The sequence below is a fragment of the Monodelphis domestica genome, chromosome 8 (genome assembly GCF_027887165.1).
Source record: "Monodelphis domestica isolate mMonDom1 chromosome 8, mMonDom1.pri, whole genome shotgun sequence".
Taxonomy (NCBI): Eukaryota; Metazoa; Chordata; class Mammalia; order Didelphimorphia; family Didelphidae; genus Monodelphis; species Monodelphis domestica.
Window position 1 is genome coordinate 170,519,297 of NC_077234.1, and position 15,183 is coordinate 170,534,479.

The 15,183-nt window shown below is 34.1% G+C and overlaps 1 long non-coding RNA gene across 2 annotated transcripts in view; it reads left to right on the top strand.

Moving 5' to 3' along the window:
• Positions 1-286: 286 nt before the first annotated feature.
• LOC103100237 (uncharacterized) overlaps positions 287-15,183 on the top strand; it is a 39,771-nt gene continuing 24,874 nt past the window's right edge. For both annotated transcript variants that reach the window (XR_008913893.1, XR_008913894.1), the window contains exons 1-3: positions 287-473; positions 797-829; positions 8,018-8,189. This is a non-coding gene — a long non-coding RNA (uncharacterized LOC103100237). The remainder of the gene's footprint in view (positions 474-796; positions 830-8,017; positions 8,190-15,183) is intronic.

Sequence of the window (15,183 nt, forward strand, 5' to 3'; positions counted from 1 at the left end):
TAATCTGCATTTGTGACATTTTCTCCATCTCTGTCTTAAATCTACACAGTCAACAAATAATAATTGGAAGTAGCATTTGCCTATGTATAAGGCATAAATATTCACAATGAATAATCTTCTTTTGCAAGTCTCTGTAGGAATATAAGTAAGGGATAAGGTAAAAGTATGGATTGTCTCTAAGAGGAAAGGAGGAGAATGTAGATACAAGCCCTGGGGGAGGGGGAAGATTCTGGAAGCCGAGGAGGATTCTGGGATTTGACTGTTTTTTAAACAGTCATTATCTCTCTGGATCTGACTTTGACTGAGCAGGAAGGAGGATCTTTGCTTTGGCAACTTTCCCATGTTAATCCTAAATTTGTGGAAAGATTAGTGATTCCTTGGTTTGATAATTTGCCTTGGAGTATACGGCCTTTTCCCTGAAGTACAGAGACAATCTGCCTGAGATCCATCTGTCAGAAATACACTTGGCTAAGGTAATCCCAAGGGTTTGTCACCTGGGACTCTAGCTTACCTAGTGAAGTTAACCCCAGGCTTGAGAGGAGATTCAGGCTACTAGTGAATCCTGTCTCCTTAGCCTTCTTAAAGACAGTCTGGGTAGCTAGGTTAGTAGTCAGATAGCTTTTTGGGATCTAGAAAAGATCAGGGAGTGAATAGGAAGGACTTGAGAAGACCAGAGAGCAAACCCTGTAAGGGGGAGTGTAAATTGGTAGGAGGAGTTCTAGTTGTGTAGATTTAAGACTTTATTTATTATTTCTCTACCCTAATAAACTTGTTTTTTTTTTTTAATAATTGCAAGGTCATGCTTTGCTGTCCCTGAAGAGGTCCCTAGGTGAGTGGCTATCTTCTCCTATCCATCTAGGATGGAATTTTATTTCACCTCTACAATAAAGTTCTAGCTCAGTCCTGCTTATACATCTCTTATAACACCTTTTATGACATTTTGATTTTGCAGTTGTTAATTGCTGACATGTTACAGTCTAAATATCTCTCCACTGATATTTGAGGTACCTATGTCTATTTCTTAAATTCCTTGACAGTTATACCACTGCTCCCAGCTTTAAAACATGATGAGAACAATATTAATATTAAAAATAAACATTTGTTTCAAGGGAAATCTTTAAATCATGAAAGGTATTAATCTATTTCCCAGAAGAAACGCAAATTATTTTTTTACTTGCCATGTAATTCATGGAGTAATTCATCTCTCCTATTTTTCCAAATATTAATTAACCAATCCTTGTGAGTTACCCATACAATTGTTTATCATATTCTGAACAATTAAAATTCAGCATTCAATTATATTGTGTTCTGTTTTTTTCTTCTGCAGATAGTTAATCAAAATTATTTTTGAAGGTTAGAGATCTTATCTAGGAGACTCTATAAAGTTTCTGGGTTTGACAAACTCATCAGTCTCATTGTTTAATAGGATAATCTTGAGAATTTCCACATTTATATTCTTTGTTGGACAAACCATATGATCTGACAAATAATGATGTTGAATGAATGTCAACTTTTTATGACATGACAAAACCAAAACCATGTCTTCCCTCAAAAGAGTTTACATTCTACATAATGCTATAAAAACAGTTGGAGAAATAAACTTGTAGGAAACTTTATATTTAATTGAGGACAACTGTGGATGTAACTGAAAGGAGTATGCGCAAATGGCATCTAAAAGGATCATTTTCCCCCATGAGTACTGGCTCAACTTATTTGTATTTGACCCTTTTAGCAATTACTACCTACTACCACCTGCCCTTCCTTCCTTTTATATAATAAACCCCTTTCTTTGTTCATGTCATACTGAGAGGGAAGTCAGATTGAGTTGCTGTCATCCCACAGGTCTTGAGGCTTACCAACTTGGCTACAGCCTGTGTTCATCCAACATGGAGTTTAATATTGGCCAAACCCTCAAACAAACAACTCGTGACTTTTACCTGGTTCTTCCACTCACTTTTTTCAATACATAAATGATGATCTCCACTTTTCAAGATGATTTGGTTATAGTATCTCATTTTATGCTCAGAGAAATCCTATGACAGAGGTAATGCAGCATTATTAGCTACATCTTACAGATAAGGAATCTAAGAAATTTGAATTTGTTCATTTTTACATAGCTACAGAACTATCAGGTACATGTTTTAAAAAGTATGTACTATTCAGTGACTTTTGCTTATCTCAATATTGGCATCAAATAAGATACAAAACAGCGTGAAAAATGTTCATATAAACTTTTCTCATGTGCCATGGAATATGTTAGGCAATAAAGCAACAACAGAGTCACTAATGAAAGAGTAGTTTTCAAAATTTTCTAATTCTTAGACAATTCTATAAATGACAAAAGCCAAGAATCTTACAAACTGCAGCAAAATCTAAAGCAAAACTATGTTAATTGGACTTTTTATAGACTGTTCAAACTAATTATGTTTTCCCAACTATATTTTGCAGAAAGATAGGAAGCAACTTTTTCTATAGGTATGTAGAGTTGCATATAATATTTACCATTAGTCTCTGTAACTTATTAGCTATATAACCATGTGTGGGAGTACATGGCCCAATTAACTCACTCTCTTCATCTTTAAAATAGGTATATTGTCCTTCATAGTACCTCAGATGATTATCATTGAATATAATAGGATTGTATGTAAAAGTGTTCTCTAATAGTAAAAGCTTTCTTAAAAATAATGAACTACATCTTAGGATAGTTAGAACTCTTCAGAAAAATATTTCTTTTTCTGCTTCTTTCTTTCTTTCTGTTTCTCTTTTTCTTTGTTCTTTCCCTCTCCCCTCTTATTATGTATCTATTATGGACAGAATTATAGGATTCAAGGAAAAAGGAAAACAAAACAGAATTTCAAAAAATATGAAAGTACCTCAGGAACTTTCTAGTCCCAAACATATTTGAACAGATAGTCTCTCTAAAATCTAGCAACCCAAAATCCAGCCACTGCTTGGATTGAAATAGGAAACATATTATCACCCATGGCAAACCCATGACATATTCCCAGATTTTTTCAGAATATTTATTGTTTTATTTTTCTTTTATTGACCTTAAATCAATAACTTCACAACTTTACCCATTGCTTCTGTTTCTATTTCTTGAAATCAAGTAGAAAAATGTCATTTTTCACATGACCATTCCACAAATACTATGTCTTTAAATTTTCTCTTCCTTAAGCTAAATGTATTTTGTTCTTTCAACAGATATTCATATTGAATGATACCTAGTATTTTTTTCATCCTGCTAATGTTCTCTTTGATATCCTTACAAATGGTGGCAGCATTCTTCCTGTATTCTAGTTCTAAGAATGTAACCTGATACTCAATATGGGATCTGAGAAGCACTTGATAAATGAACTCCATTTCCTCCCTCTTTTTGGCTACTCTACTACTTTTATGTTAGCTGTTTTGACTACCTTGTTACAGTCATGAGTCATTGAAGAGGGCTAGATTTCAAACCTGAGAACTTTGTTATCAAATACAAGCTCTTTCATTTAATGACTGTGTATTCTTGGTTGAGTCACTTTACTTTTCTCTGTCTTAATTGTTTTTGTATATAAAATGAATAATTTGCATTAATCCATGTCAGAAGTTCTTTATTTGTCCAAATCTATGGTGCTCTGATTATTTCTCATCCACCAAGAAGTTCATAATTTATGAAGTTTAGCTATAGCCTGTCCAAATTTCCTTCATATTGTTAACTTGTACTGACCTTAATAGATTTTCATGCAAGAACTGAGAAGAAAAATTCCTGTATATGTGCCTTTGCATTGGCTGTCTTCTAAGCCTAGAATACATTCTCTTTTCATATCGTCTTTTACCATAAACTGGCAGTTTACTTCAAAACTCAGCTTAAGCAACATTTTTCTCATAAAACTGTTCCTAAATTTCTCTAGTGGCTAGCACCTTATTGAGCTGTATAAATCAGTATATATTCATTTACTATATACTGTGAATCTTGAAATTTCTCAGACTTGTGAATGTTAAAAAATTCCCCATTGGGGAATTCTCCATTGGGACAACTCCCTATTAGGGACCATTCCCCATCTTAAATGTGAGAACTCTACTTAGATCAGAAATGGGAAGACCTCTACTCCACCCCTACTTAAGACTGCTTTAGGGGAGAAAACTCCTTGCTAAACAATGAAAGTACTTAAACCCATACTTATAATGAGGCAAAAAGTTCTTTAAGCCATGCCTATTTTTAGAATTAATACAATAGGGTTCTAAGTACCTATAAAGGTCAGGCAACTTGTGAATTTACAAGGAGCAAAGAGGTGAAAACTTATTCAGAAATTTTTTTCTGGTTCAAACTTACTAAAAGGATTAGTTGACTCAGCTGTGTTTTTTCTGGTTCAAACTTACTAAAGGGATTAGTCGACTCAGCTGCGAATTCAGAATGGGCTGTACTTTGGAAAACATCTACTGTGATTGGTAGATGGAAGAACTTAGGGGAGGTAACATAGGAGAAAACCCTCTATATAAGAAAAAGGAATCTCTTGAGAAGGAAAAGCTCTTGAGAGATAGGCTCTAAGGAGGGTCTCTTGAGAAGAATCTCTTGAAGGACAATCTCTAAGGAGGTCTCTCAAGGGAGGATGACTGGCTGGAACTCCCTCTGGGGAGACTCTGTCCCCCAGAATCCTTGCTTGAACAGATCTTATGGTGAGTGATAACTGACTGACTGATCTTTTCTTTTAGGACTTAGTCCTGGGTTGGCCAGTGCTACCCTGGGCCGGTCTATCCTTTTCTCATTTATTTCCTTATTCTCTCCCTTTCTTTGATTCCTCACTGTATTATTAATTAAATTCTCTATAAAACCCAGTTGACTTGGGTATTTGAATAATTGAGAATATTTCCCTGGTGACCACCTTATATTTTGATTTAAAAACAAAACACTGTAGTGAAAACATGTTTTCTGCAGTCACAAATTTACTCATCCACTCTTATATCTATCACAATTTATATCTTCCACTATTTTACTCACTACAGTTTACAACCTCAACCATTTTAATTATTACAGTTTATGGCATCTACTCTTTTAAATGTCACAATACAAATGTATAACTGTGAGGATGAATCACCTTAGAACTCAGTTTTATATTTCTCTTTTCTTTCTAGTAACTTCCTTAATTGCAGTTGTAGAGTATGTATCTACTAAATATTACATTTTTTTCAAGATGGTACAGGAATCACAGACTAACAATGGTTTGAAAAGAATTTGTTGTCTGTGTTCAGTGCTTTGTCAAATGGAGTTTCAGAGAACACAAGAATTCACAAAAGAGGTCATAAAGGTGAAATCATTGTTAGAAATAAAGTTCAATGGAACAGAAGTAAAGAAGTGGTCTGGGGTGTCCTTAGCCTGCCTAAATTTGATGATGGATTAAATGACTAGAAGTTACAGAGAAAATACCACCTCATATTTTAAGTAGGAATTTCCTTAAATTGCCTCACCAAGAGTTCTTTATATTATTGAAATGACAAGTACAGTATATATCCCTTATAAATATTGCTTTAGTTGAGACTTGTAATATAACCTGAAGATAAAAAAATGTACTTTCTACCTATCCCACTCAATAATCAACCAGTGATCAGCTGTAGAAAAGGTACAGAATAGTCTATAATCTCTAAATGATAGAAAAGCAGAGAATACAGGTATAGTCAGTAAGTCAATAAACATTTATTAAGCCCCTACCACATGCCGGGAACTATGTTAGACACTAAGGATTATAGGAATAGAGGTTAATAAAGAGGGGAGATGGAAACACAGAAGACATGATTGACAGCTGGAGAGATGGAATGTGCAGAGGGATGCTGGGAAGATTTTCAACTGACAGAGGGGAAGGGTTTTGGATCCTGAGCCCTGGAAGAGTGAAGGAGTTTTCCTGAGCTCTGATTTGGAAATCTCATCAGATTCCCAGGAGTGTCCCAAATTGACTGTAGTACCTCTGGTGTTCAATAATCATTTTAAAGCTCATCTTTCCAAACTTTGATGGTCAGACAGGATATTTCAGATTTTGCCCAAGAAGGATTAATCCTAGGAGGGAAGTCTGTGTGTCTGACCAGAAGAAACCTTCTGTCTCAATAACCTCTCAACCTCAATTTCAAGCTGGTACTTGGGAATTTAAGTTAATCTGGTTTAGGAGAAAGAAGAATTGCTTTCTGGACTGGTTCCATCTGAGGGCAATAGTGGGGTACTCAAGATCAGTCTGGATAGATTAGCATAAGGATCTCCTGAATCCCAGTTTGCTAAACATTTCCCTTACTTATCATATTAATAAACCACTGATCATTTGTATTCCAACACAGTCAGATAAATCTTTGGAAGATATTGAAGGAGGTAGAGGGTAAAAAGGTTCAATTAGGGAACTAGTTCTAATAGATTTTGGTTTAGTCAAACCTTCTGCCTCCCTGACAAGGTCTGTATCATTAAGGACATCTAGGGGTGCAGGAATTTTGCTAAGCCCTGGAAAACTGACAATACTTTACCCCATTCATGTCTTTTATATGAATATAGGATCCTGTCTCTCCCTGTACTCAGTTTTCAACACAGGGACAAACCCTTTGAAACCCTCCAGTTAGGAAGGAAGACATAACTAGGTTTCAAACACCATCCAGACTAGCTAACAAATAGCATCATAAGGGTTTTTATTTCACAATCTTACAAGATACAAAAAAGCAAAATATAGTTTGAGTTGCACATAGTTAAATGGGGAAGACAACAAATTTACACAAATTATCTGCAGTATGAATAAGAAATAATTGATAGATGGAAAGCATAAGTATTAAGAGGCATTGGAAAAGCTTTCTTTTGAAGATTGGATTTTAGTTGGGACTTAGTTAGCCAGGAAAGACAAGAGTTGTAAATGAAGAACTTTAAAGGGATGGGAACAGAGAAAATTCCCAGAGATGAGAGATCTTGTTAGTGAAATAACCATGAAGTCAGTGTCACAAGATTGAAAAGTGGGTATAGAAGAGTAAGAAGGCTGGAAATGCAGGAGGGCACTAGTTTAAAAAGGGCTTTGAATGCCAAAAGGAAGATTTTGTAAATTTATCCTGGAATTTATTGAGTAGAGGGTGGCATGATCAGAATTGTATTTTAGGAAGTTCATGTTTGAGTTTGAATAGAGACTGAATAGGAATGAGGAGAGACTTAAGCCAGGTAGGCACTCCAACGAACTATTGCAGTAATCCTGGTAGGAGGTGATGAAGGCTTGTACTGGTAGTGAAAATATCAGAGGAGAGAAGGGACCATATTTGAGAAATGTGAAGATGATACTGACAGGTCTTGGAAATAACTTGAAAATGAGGAGTGAAGATTCTAGGATGACTCCTAGATTGTGAGCCTAAGGAATTGGGAAAATAATGATGTTTTGTGTGGTGATATGGAGGTTCAGAGGTCAGGGGAAGGTTTTGAGGAAAAGATAATGAGGTAAAGAAGATTGAATATACTATCCTCTGTTGGTTTTATGTTACTATTATTTCAAAGGAGATTTAAGCCAGATAGAATATAGAGAGAGAAATATTTTTTTAAGCATCAGTGAAACTTTTTTAAAAAAGAAGAAAATACTTTAAGATATGCAGTTTTGACATTTCACAGCCTAGAAATGCTCATAGAAATTTTACATTTGATGTTCTTTTTAATAAAAGAAGATTTTACCTAATAATAAATTTAGCTATAGCAGAGTTTGCATTTTATACCACATGAAATTGCTAATTACTCTTTATTGCTCCTGGGTTTAACCAGGTTTGATATTTAGATATAATATAAATGGTGATGTTTAAAGGGAAAAAAACACATTACCTAACTTCTCTGCATTTGCTTGGGTAAAAAGGGAAGGTTTAAATAACCCTTGGCTGAGTTTTTATACTGAATGCAAATCTATTCTTTATCATTTGTGTGAATGGATCTGCAGCATATAATTCAAATACAATGTGACATTTTATGTTGTATTAGAATTCACATAACTGCAATTAAAAACTAAAATATAAATATAGTTGCTTTTAATGTGACTTATAGGTGAAACATATTGCCTTCAAGAAAATGTCTCAACTCGAGTAGATGAAAAATGGTTTAGCCTGAACATTTAGAAGAGTGAAAATACATCAAAGGCCTAAGGAAATGTCATTGAAGGAAATAACAGTAACTGCCTGCAGAACATAACAGGTTTCATTTTGAAATAGATTTTCAGGTAAGGTTTTTCTTGCCATTTTTCAGAGATACTTGAAGCAACTATAAAAATGGAATTAGCTGGCTAACACACAGTTATATCATTGTTTGTTTCCGTATAACATCAGGAACATTTAACTGTCTTTGCAGCAGGAACATGGATTAATGCATAGCTTACTGGACATGGCACACCCATCGATCTTGACCTGTCCAGCAAGTTTGAAGCATGTCTAATAGAAGATTGTGTAAAAATGATGCAACTCACTCATGCCACTCGTAGCTTTGTATCTCGAGGATATTTTACCAGTACCCTAGAGCTCTCCTGCATTATATATTTAAAAAATAAACTAGAGGATGATGGAATGTGACATATAATTCTTATATAATGCAGCCTGATTTGCAGGATTTTCTTAGGTTTCAATTTAGACATAAGATAACAATTGCTGAGATTATACATTAATCTTTACCTTACAATTTTTAGGAATTTTTAAAGAATGAGAGGATGATTACTTTCAGACTTTATATAACAAGAGTAAACTTTCCTTTTTCTACTCTCTCGGCCCCTTTTATATCTACTTTTGAACATTTCATCTGTCCTGGAAGATAATAAATATATGTACATCTTTTAAAAAAGGATTGAAATATACATACAGTTTAATTCCACTAGTTTACCTTATTACCACTAAGAAACAGAATGAAATAAATTTGTTTATCCAAAGAATATTAAAAGGTGATTATAGATCTCTACCTGGAGATGTAGGAGAAAATAAGTCAGCACAGACAATTGTCTGTGAGGTGATCAGCATCTATATGGAAATAATGGAATTTAGATTCAAAAGATTTAACTCATTTCTTGTCAAATGAAAGAAATGGGTCTCAAAGATGTAAACTGTTTTGACCAAGACCATACACATTTTAACAAGAAAAAACTCCCCAAACCTAGATCTTCAAATTTCCTTGAGTAAATCATGAGATAAAGCAGTTGTAAGTGAAAATATCAGACTGCCCATAGTTAGGGTACAATAATAAAATATATAAGTAGTACATGATGGATACATAGTATCTGGTTATTGCATTGATATTTGAAGTTAAAAATGTGTTCATCCTTTTTATACTTCTCTAAGCAGGGCATCAATAGATCTGTTAAGAGATCCCCCTCTTCTTATTCCACTGTTTTCTTCCCTCCTCTCCTACTCTTGTTGAGTTTCTGTTGAAATGCATTTCAGTAGTCAATGCCTTTTAAAAACATATTATTGGTGCAACTGGGTTGCTCAGTGAATTGAGAGCCAGTCCTAGAGACAGGAGGTCCTAGGTTCAAATATGGTCTCAGACATTTCCCAGCTGTGTGACCCTGGGCAAGTCACTTGACCCCCATTGCCTAGCCCTTACCACTCTTCTGCCTTGGAGCCAATACACATTATTGACTCCAAGACGGAAGGTAAGGGTTTAAAAAAATAAAATAAAAATAAAAATATGTTATCCAATGAGGCACTGGGGGGACAAAGGAAGATACACATATGTTCATTGTATCCATGCAGTTAAAAGTCTTGAAAAGGACATTCGGTAGATTCACAGCAAATACAATAATTTTTTTCTTGCGTTAGAGGTGGTAAGTTTTGGATATGTGAGTTCTTGGTATAAAAAATAATTCATATGCAAAGTCTTCTGATGATAAAAAATTCTGAGAAATTGGCTTCCAGGTAAGAAAACTTTATTGATTAAGCTAATAATAACCAATAAATTGATTAATAATCTCTCTTGATATTTAAAGACCAAGATATTCTATAACATGGATGATAAAGTAAAATTTTGGAAGCTCATTATTTAGCCTGCCCCTACATATCCTAAGACATCTCTCTTTGGTGAATAGCCAATGAGACAGTGGACCATCAATCCATCATTCTCTCAGTCCCTTCTCAATTTCTTAATTCATGGTAGAAAATCACATACTTGGTCCTCTGATTTCAGTATTTAGAAGGAGGAGCCAAGATTTCCTGGTCAGAAGTGACTTTGTTCAATATTTTTTAATATAAGATTAAAGGACTCTGCCTTGCTACTACAAGACAGATCTGGCCTAAGCTGGTTTTTATTACCAGTTAAGAATCATCTATCATTTACTTCTCCAGCTCATTTTTGAGGAAATTGAGGCAAATAGGGTTAATGACTTGCCAGGCACTAGTTGCCCAGCTAGTATAGATTTGAACCATGGAAAATTAGTCTTCCTGATTCTAGGCCTAGCACTCTGTCCACAGCACCACCTAGTTGCTCCAAGTTATCTATATTTATACATACATACAATTTCTCAAATTAAGCCAAAGTTTTTCTCATTCTATATTTGTGTAGTCTTTTTTAAAGTAAAAATAGATTTTATAGTTATCTGTATTAAATTCAACACTACTAGCTGTTTTATTTCTACCATTCCAACATTTAAAGGTGTTTAGGGGCCTTAATTCTGTCAGCTAATGTGTCAACAATCTCTTCCAGCATAGTGTTACACACAGATTATGATGATTATACTATTTCTGTTTTGATTCAAGTAACAGATTGAAAAAAATGAGAGAACTAAAGATAGAGTTCTGAAATATTATCTCATAAATCTGTAAACTGCATGGCCACATGTTCAACAACCTATTCATTAATGATATTTAAATTGTTTTTTTAAACTGTCTCCATAAAGAAAAATAATAATAATTTGGGTTCTCTTAGCCTCTCCTTAAAATGGGGCCATTGAAGTGGGAGGATAATACCATTTCCCTAACCACATTTGGTGTTGAGAGGATTAATTATTTAAACTATGAAGAGTATTTTAAAGCTAAGTGCTAAACACTGATGACTTTCACCAAAATGTCTTCATGTAATGTCTTACGTCTCTTTAGGAGGCTAACAAGATGAGCACTTTATGATAATGGTATATTTTTCCTTTCTGTAATTAAGATATATGCAATCTTTCACTTAAATTGCTACTTCAAACTTTTTGTGCCCCACGGCTGTGTACTTAAAAGCTATTTCACTCAGTGAAAGCCCATACCAAAGATGCCAAGAGGCGTACAATCATTTTTAAAAGGCAATTCATAAATATCTAATGGATTATAGGAAACTGGCTAAAAATTAACATGCTAAGAAGAACAAACTTATCAGGCAAATTTAAGTGGAATCATAACATTGTAAAAAAGTCCAGAATTAAGGGATAGCATCACTATATTGGAATGGTTAACAAACATTTATTAAACACATAATATATCCTGTGCACTATCTAAAGCATTTAGAATGCAAATAAAAATAAATCGATAAAGTTCAACCTTTACCAATGATCATTGTTTAGAAGACTCTGCAGGGTTTCATGAGTAAATGGCATTGTCATAATAGTGAATTACTCTTCCACTTTGTCTATGAACAATACATTTTCTGAGACTGAAGCAATTGTATCTTTGATGAGGAGATAATTCCATTTTATGACAGTTAACAATCAGAATGTTAGTGAAAAGGTTGTGTATTGTTCCATTTTTAGGGGACTTTGTGTGATTTTTATATATGATTGGAGACACCTTGTTGGAGGAAAGTCTTTTTGTTGATGTTTTGCTTTAGTCATTTTAAAAAATAATCAACCAACAAAAAAACATATTGAGATCTTGGGTTCTATGCCCATTTCAGTTACATGACTACAAAAATGGTGTTAAGAATTCTATATAGAAAAGCCTGTCTCTTTGTTTTTCGTACCTTTTTTCAAGGATTCCCCTGCGTGTATATCATTTTTATTTAAAAATATAGCAATCAGATAGTAATCATATAGATCCATGGTTATTACTATTATATGAAACAAAAATTTCCAAGATTTTCAGAGGCAGTTAGTGAAGAAGTGGCACAATTGAGAGAGCATCAGACCTTGAGTCAAGATGACCAGTCTCAGACACTTATTAGCTGTGTGAACCTTGGGCAAGTCATTTAATCTGTTTACCTCAGGTTCCCTAAATGAAGATATACATATCACCTCTCCTTGACCATGTGTTGTTATGAGGATTAAACATTATGATATTTATAAATTACTTAGCACAGTGATCTATACATAAGTGCTTAGACCTAATTCAACACACCTTAAAACCCAATCTCCCTATGTCTTCAGCATGGGCATCTTGTGTGTGTATACACATATACATGTTATATATATGTGTATATATATATATATATACACCCAAATTATATACATACATTCACACTCTTACCATTGACTCCAAGGAGTATGCAACAGTCACAGGCTACTAAGACTGTCTTGGCAGATGGCCCAAATGCAAGTTGAGGGTTACTGATAGGCTCAAAACACCTAAGTGATTTAGGTAGATGTTCAACCCAAACACTGATTGGGTGCCAGTTTTCAGGCCCTCTGGGGACTACCCAGTTGGGGATCCCAAGAGGTAAGAATGCAGACAGACTAAGGAGGGTTGGTGGAAATCAAGAGTCCAATGGTGGCTTTATTGAGGGAGGGCATGGCACTTATAGGGCCCTAAACATACCCATCCCCATGATTACAGGAAATATTTACATGGCAACAGACAACCAAGTGTATCCATAAGAAACATGAACACAAACTCAAGATGATACATCTTCTACTAGAGTCTTCCTTAGATTCTCCAGGGATATGATACACAAACCTGTCCTAGGCTCATTTCTAGATCAGCCAAGTTTATTCAATGTACTTAGGCTTATTTCTAGGGGTTCAACAACTCAGGGGACTATAAAAACATGTAATGATTCTCCCCTTAGAATGGGAGAATGAGTACAGTTTGTCCTGATGGCCATATAGGTGACTGAAGTAAGTTATGTGGAGTGCCTAGAGCTTGGCCAGGTAGAAAAGATACCAGACTCATTCACTGCATTGTGGGCCATTACCAGTCATGCCTTTTGTCTTGATGATGATCTTTGATGACTGGAAGAGAGAATGAGGTTGTGGACTTTGTGCAACTCTGCCTCACTTAAACCCAATTCATGTGCATTTCATCACCCTTTAATGTCATCAGTCTTCTTCCAGAGGACAAAGCCTTGCCATCTTTGTTTTCTTTAGCATCATTTTACTATCTTGTATGTTTAGAGAATTTTTCTAAACCTTTACTTTCATGTAACCATGGAAAAATATTCTAATTAATTACATTAATTAAAAAAAAAACCTTTTCCTGGTGTCTTAGAATCAATACTGTTTATTGGTTCCAAGGCAGAAGAGTAGTAAGAGCTAGGCAATGACAGTTAAGTGACTTGCCCAGGGTGACACAGTTAGGAAGTGTCTTAGGCCCAATTTGAACCCAGAACCTCCATCTCTACATTGGCTCTCAATTCCCTGAGATACCTAGCTAACCTCTGTTTATAGTTTTAAGGTGTTATCTCCACTGTAACTGATGTAGGTAACTAATCTTTTTCTGACTTTTTCTACTTTTTATTTATTTCCCCATCTCAGATCTAGTCTTTTTTGCCAAGCATTTGTAAAGTTTTTCTTTCCTCTACTACTTCTTACTATTTTATGAGGCCACACGATTCATGATATTTCCCAACAAAGACTTTAATATAATATTTTAACTTCAGAAAAATCATTTGACTCAACATCATATTTCTCTTAAATATTGATATTTGAGGGGTGAACATGTCTAATTTAGTGAGAAGTCTGAATTGTAAAATATTTTATAGAAGAGTACTTTTGTTTATATCAAGTACATATGGTAATTTGCTCTAGGTTATCAAATTATTGGCAGAAACACATCTTTGGGGATATATTTAAATTAGTATGTTATGGACCATATGACGACACTGGCATATTTGCACATGGGCCAGCAGCATGGTCATGGATGCTACCCAAATGCATTTGAGAAGCTTATTTCAGAATATCAAAAATAATTCAGTTAATTAAAACAATACATAAGGCTAAATTCAAAACTATCAACTACAAAGGCAATTGCTATTAAATATCTGTACTATTTTAAAATCAAAGACTGTTACTCTGCTATATTGTTATATTTAATATACTGTCAGATAAAATCATAATACTACAGTGATCTTATGATTTTATCAAGGCTGGTGCTATTTCAATGATTCAGGTTCTCACCCATTCATGTCTGCCTATACTGTATAAAACATTTCCATGTATTACTGTAAACTTATCACAGGATAGTCAACCAAATACTAGCATTTCTGTCACATTTCTTGAAAAAATCAAGGACTTGGGCTTTTATTTTAAAGTGACTGTTTCTTCATTTTGTGAATAGCATGATATATTTGGAGAAATACATAAAATATTTTAAATTTAGTTTTTTCAAAGTCAATAATTGTTCTTTTAAACTTTATTATTTTTTAAAAAAATCAATTTTAAATATATTTAAGCAGACCCTATTGATCAACTTCAAAACTGATTGATTTTCAAATGATCTGGTTTCTATGTATGCACCAAATGTCAAAAGTATGTAGGTGATTTAATTAGCATAATATATATATTTTAATATTCTCACTATGTTTTATAGTAAAGTATTGGATTAGAACGTGCAAGACCAATATCCGAGTCCAAACCCAGTAACCTATTACCTATGTGAATTCCAGAGTTGCTTAGCTTCTCTTGAATTCAGTTACTTTATTGAAGAAGTGAAGGGTTTGAATGAAAGGTTTTTATAATTCTAAGTTCAAATAATTAGCTATCTGACTATATCATTTTACCTTTTGCAGCTTTCTATCCTGAACTTTAAAATGAATGGAATTTATTAAATGTAATCTTTTAGGAAGACTTCTTTCAGCTTTAACATTCTATATTTCTAGAATTTCTGTTATTAGAAAGCTTCCTTGAAAACTCCCTTTGACTCTGATATACCCACTGTTTTACTACTATTAGAATTTATTCCCTGTGTCATGCATGCTATTTAATTATGTTATTTAATATCTTTCCCCCACTATTTTTTCCTGAATTCATTTTATACCTATTTTCGTATCTACTTTCAGTACTTCCCAAAATGAATGTAAGCTCTTTAAGGCAGGAATTGTTTTATTCT